The 6,199-nt window shown below is 38.3% G+C and overlaps 1 non-coding gene across 1 annotated transcript; it reads right to left on the minus strand.

The window, feature by feature from the left end:
* Window positions 1-5,421: 5,421 nt before the first annotated feature.
* LOC143554638 (small nucleolar RNA R71) lies at window positions 5,422-5,528 on the minus strand. Its single transcript, XR_013139056.1, has one exon. It is a non-coding gene; the product is annotated as a small nucleolar RNA R71 (small nucleolar RNA).
* Between the last annotated feature and the right edge of the window lie 671 nt (window positions 5,529-6,199).

The following is a 6,199-nucleotide window of genomic DNA, read 5'->3' on the forward strand; positions in this document are numbered from 1 at the left end:
CCAAGCATGTGTTTTAATGATGCTATCAGAATTATGTTTCAGAATGATTTGTATCAAAATTTTGATGCAATACGATTTATCAAGTTACTAAAACTTGTGAACTCACTCAGTTTATACTGATTCAAATGTTTTTACGTGTCTTTCAGGAGATAATTAGGTAGCGCATGGAGTCACACTTAGAGCACCTCACGCTGAACATCTAAAACTAGCTTTTTGGAAGATTTTAGTTCTATCCCTTCAATGCGCGTGGTTGTTCCCGCCGCGCAAGGGGATATGGCATGGAAATCTTCAACAATTTTTATACTTGGATGTTTTTATGTGATTTTTAAACAATGTAATGTATTTATATTAAACATTTCATGCGCAATGAAAATCTTTGAATGTTTGCAATGGCCCGTGCTTAATTATCAATCCCCACTCGCGCGCGCCCGGCTGATTCCGCCGCTCAGGGCCGGGTGTGACACTTGTCCTCCTTGGTTTCTCCTCTAGAGCAGGTGTGGGATGGCTGGAAACTTGAATAATTTCGTTCATAGGGTTTTAGGGTTTATATATATGTTTAAACACCTCCTTCCTAATATAAAATAGGTTAAAACAAGCCCACTAGGCCCACTAGAAGACAAAATAGACGTGGTAGCTGATTCTTGAACATTCTTGGCAGCCTTGGGACATGTTGGAATCTACCACATGCTTCTTGAATGGTATGACCTGGTCGCGTAGCTCGAACATGACATTTTCTGACGTTTTTCGACTTTCAGCTCGTTTATCTTCGTTTTTGCGTACAGGCTTCATCCGAGCTCCGTTTTAACTGATTCTTTTTTCATTTGACTCGTTTTCTCGCTTTCTTCAACATGGGACCTATCACATACACAAACATGTAATTTATTGCAAGAATAACAAAATAATCGTTAACGTTTAAGCACAAAATAACATAAAAACTATTAGGAAAACATGTGTGTTTTACACCACATCATTGACTGTGGGATCAGTGAAGAGGTTGAAAAACGTGGTCGGGTGTTACCGAAACAGAAGGAAGAGCTGAACGATCTTCGAAGGAAATTCGTAGCGAAGATTCTACTTACAGAAATCAACTTGTCGAAGTGTGTGATTGTAAACGATGCGATGGAGTATGAACAGATGGCAGCAGGGGAGAAAGAAAAGATGCAAAAGACGGCGGAGAAGAGAATGCTAGAAAGATTGAAACTCACTTGAAGTTGACTATCAGTTAGGTGTTGCTTTCCAACGAATGTTTGTTGACTGTTTTGTGTTTTTGGTTTGGTAAAACTTGTTTTGTTGCAAGTGTTGATGGTTTAACGGTTTTAGTATGTTTTGATGGATGATTATGGATATGGTTCTAGACTTTTTTTATGCTTTGGTAAACTTGTTTTGTTGAACGTGTTGATGGTTTAAGGGTTTTAGTATCTTATGATGGATATGGTTTGATTATGTTTTAAGGGATAATGATGGATAATATGTCACTCATGTTGTGTTTCTATGTGATATGTAAAACAAACATCGTTGGGTTTTTTTTCTTAGTAGATGGATGTTGCAATTGAAAGTGTAGATAAATGAAATTAATGACATAGATACCCAATGAGAAGATAGTGAGTATTGACTGTGTCAGAAAACGATAGGCATAAAAACTGAATATAAGAAACAACGAGATGTTGATAAAGTATCTGTAATAATTAAGGAAATAACTCACAACATATTAGGCATAAATGTGTTTGAATAATTATGATTTAGTTAGGACAATCGAATCAGTGTCAAAAACTATAACCGAATAAACTTTGTAAATAAGAAAGAACCAACCATTCATTAAGATTCTCGTACAATTATGTAAATAACACACAACCCAACATGATAAAGTATCAATAAATATGAAATCATCGATAAAGTTAACCGGTGTCTGATGTGAAAAATGTAAAGTGTTTTGATTTCAACAAAGGAAATATTAAAAGAAATAGATAAGTAGGCTATTCTTCCATATTCTGATTATGTGACGAGCTCGGTCCGTCTTCTGTAGTGTTTTCGTTGATATGGTACTTGTGATGGTTACGAGCGTTATGACCAGGTTCATGGCATATTCTACAGGTCCTTGGGGGCTTATCCAGTTGACTTTGACTTATAGCTTGCTCGCGTAAAGACCTATAGCGAATTGGAAGCCCACATCCTTTGTTCCTAACACCAATTGGAGCACGAATATTGATTTTCTCTGGTTGGGTAACACCGGTTAGTTCAGCAAACCTGTCTCGCCGACTAGGCCTAGGGGCATCAAAAGTAACCTCATCAACGGTGGATTTGTACTGATTGATGTAGTCACGGTAATGTTGTAGCTTTTCCATATCAGTAACCAGCTTGTTTATGATATAATCGTGAGCAATGTTTATGTCTCGAACAACACGATAAACATCGGTAGAATTGTCAATGTTGGGCTCATCAAATCCAATTGACCGCATAGGGCTGTTAGAGACAGCATCTTGTGTCCACCTACGATTAATGTACTGCTTGGGAAATACCCTTATATCTAAAATGTGTAGCACCTTGAAGATGTGACGACATAGTAAACCAAATTGCTCGAACCTCTTACAGCTGCAATACACAAGGACGTCTTCCTTGCGAATCATAACCTATCAACAAACATAAGTTGTATTTAAGTAAGTTACAAGACATAAACACACTACAAAAAATAAATGTCATACAATATACCTCGTGAAAAGAAGCAGGTAGGTGTAGAAAGTTCCGAATATTGAACTTCGGATAATCACCAACAGGTAGCTAGGTAACTGATGTAACACAAAGTGTACACCTTTTAGCATCAAATTATCCTCTTATTTTTGTAAAAATCCATGCAAATTCGTTGTATTAAGTACTTAATTGAGTTATTTATGAATTTGCAGGTCTGGGCGCCCGCCCGAAGAAGAAACGATGAAAAGATGGTGTTTTTCGGACAAAAATCAAGAATCTGCCAAAAGTGCATGACCAAGTTAAGAAAGCGCATGACCATGCTAAGGAAGTGTAAGGCCATGATGAGAAACTGCACCATCATGCACTTTATGGGTATGATGGTGCGCCTTTATCGGAACCTGTGCACATCTGATATCGTGCCAAAGTGCATGACCATGCTAGGAAAGTGCATGACCATGCTGTGAAACTCCACCATCATGCACTTTATGTGCATGATGGTGCACCTTTATTGGAACCCGTGCACATCTACTATCGTCCCAAAAGTGAAACTGCACCATCATGCACTTTTTGTGCACCACCGTGCACTCCCGAGGGCACGAGCCCGTGCACTATCCGATGCCGAGAACAAGACACATCAACTTTGAAAGTGCACTAGCTAGTGCCGGAAATGCACGACCATGCACTTTTTGTGCATGGTCGTGCACTTTTTTAGAACCTGCAACTCTGAGCCGACGAAAGTGAAAGTTTGACTTACCCAAAATAGTGCACGACCATGCACTTTTTGTGCATGACCATGCACTTTGTCCAGAAGCTTATAAACACTTATTTTCACTTCATTTTGGTGTGTGGAGCCTTGGTAATTCTCTCTCAACCCTTGAAAATTATTTTATGTGTTCCTTGAGAGTTTGAAGGCTTCCACCATCCTCAAGATCCATCATTCCATCCTTCAATCCTTGCTTATTCTTAGTTTTCATTCCTTTGTTCTTGAACATGTTTTGTAAGCTTATTTCTAGTTTGATTGTAGTTGTATTAAGCCTTATGGGCTAATTACTTTTGCTATCTAGACAATGTTGAAACTTTCATTATTTTGATATATTATCTATGCATGATTTGGTAAAGTGGTTTTCTTGCAAGAATATGGTTGTATTTATAAGTTGATATTGATGGTGTTCATGCTTGTTATAGTTACATAACCTTGTTAGTTTTGCAAATGTTTAGGCATTTATGTTGGAAAACTATGTTCTAGATGTTTGTTTGTAAACTTTGAATGTTCATGAAATCTTTGTTTACATTACTAAGTTAGGAATGACTAGTAAAAATTTACTTGGTTATATAATTATTGATGAGTATGAAACCCTACACTTAATATTGGAAAATTGATAAGTGTTGTTATGATTCTTGACTTGGTGATGACTTGTTAGTTAAAGTTTTATAAGTTTATATTAATTTCATGAATTTGGCTACTTTAGTGTAATCTTAGGTGGTTAGAATGTCGTTCATGCTAGCTTTCCTTTGATTATGAGACTTTGTTGTTTTGACAAACAAATTAGTCTATGTTTATCTCTTGATTGAAAACCCATCATGATGATTATGTGCTAGTATTAGGTTGCTTTATTGTAATCTAGTATTTATGTTTAGATTCATGATGTTTTACCATATTATTGCTATTTTATCATATTAGTAGAGTGGATTCATGTCTAGATAGTTTGTTGGATTGATTATATTCTTGTGTTTTTTACTTGCTTATTTTCATTGTATTCAAATTTAGTTAATTAAAATTCAAATCAAGATTTATTTATTCGGTTGGTCACTTACAAAGATTTAGTACTAGAAAGTTGTCGTGTCCATGGATTGATACTAGGTTCTTACCGACACTTTATTACAAACGATAGGTACACTTGCCTTTCGTGTGTGGTTTAGTTGTAGGTGAAAACCTATTTTAAAACCCGATTTGTGTGGAACTTTTACTTAAATTCTTATATATATTCACACACGTCAAGTTTTTGGCGCCGTTGCCGGGGACACGGTGATTTTTAAGGAACGATCCGAGTCTTTGATTAGCTTTGTTGATATTTTTTATCTATGTTATTTTATTTTGTCTCATTTTTATTCATCTTATTTTTTTATTTTAGTTTAGTTTCTAGTTAGTTTCCGTGTCTTTGTTCGTTTTCCGTTCCGCGTTCTTCTAGGTGATGAATGTCCACCACGCCTGGTCCTGAGCTTGTTTCACCTCTTTCTGAGCCCGAGCGATATCTTCGAGAAGGTTTGAGGAGGAGAGCACGCGAGGTTGCCGAGGTTATTAAAAACGAAGAAGTGGAGGATACCCACACCCCCGAGGTAGAAGAAAAAGAGATGGCGGACCCGAACGATCAAGGTCACATGGACGACTTTGCCACACCATCACTTGAAGGTTATGGCAGCAGCGTCATGCAGCCCGAGATTGCAGTGAGTTTCGAGATCAAGTCGAGCATCATTCATATGGTTGAAAATTCTATTTCTTTTCATGGTCTTCAGAACGATGACCCTCATGCTCACGTTTCACATTTCCTTCGATTATGTGCGATATTCAAAATTAATAATTGTTCTGATGATGCCGTGAGACTTAGACTTGTTTCGCTTTCACTTCGCGGGTCTACTCTAGAGTGGTTAGAGGCACTCCCTTCCGGTTCCATCACCACTTGGAATCAATTAGTTGAGCAATTTCTTCTTCAATATTTCCCACCCGATAAAACTGCTAAATTCCGAGCAAACATCACTAGTTTTCGTGTCGATGATGACGAGTCACTTCATGCCGCATGGGAGATGTTCAAGGGATTGTTAATAAAATGCCCTCATCATGGTTTGAGTCGCGGGCTTCAATGTCGTACATTCTTTGACGCTTTATCCAGGGCACAAAAGTAGGCCGTCGATCAGGTTGCAGGAGGAGATTCCGGTAGGTGTACCCCAAATGAGGCGCTTGATATCTTGGAGAAATCCTCTAAGAAGAGTTTCGCGTATAATCCGCCTCGTAGTATTCCTTCCTCTAAGGGTGTGCATCACGTTGATTCAAACGCCCTTGTCTTAGCCCAATTAGAAGCTCTTACTAAAATATTTGACCAAATGCAATCCGATCTTGTCAAATCTAATTCTCGTTGTGGGGTGTGTGACGGAAAAAACCAGACCAGTCAGTGCCAGTAGGCCATGGTGGTGGAGGATGTTGACTTTGTGGGCCGCCAAAACAATGCCCACAGCAACACCTACAATCCGGGATGGAGAAACCACCCCAATTTCAACTGGAAAGATGGTGGCAGCAATCAAAATCAAATTCCACCGGGTTTTGACAAAAAACCAAATTATCAAAGTCAAACCCAAAATCAATCTTACCAGCAAAAGCCTCAATTTCAGGGTTCCAGCAGTGGTAATCAGTCAGGTGGGGGGACTAGCGTTAAAAGCCTTTTTTCCCAACTTTTGGCTAAGACCAAGACCTCAAACAAATTGGCTGAGCAAAGGAAACTGAAAATAGATGAGACTCTCC

The sequence above is a fragment of the Bidens hawaiensis genome, unplaced genomic scaffold (assembly GCF_021521415.1).
Source record: "Bidens hawaiensis isolate Kalapana, Puna unplaced genomic scaffold, B.hawaiensis_p1.1 tig00017771_1, whole genome shotgun sequence".
Classification (NCBI taxonomy): domain Eukaryota; kingdom Viridiplantae; phylum Streptophyta; class Magnoliopsida; order Asterales; family Asteraceae; genus Bidens; species Bidens hawaiensis.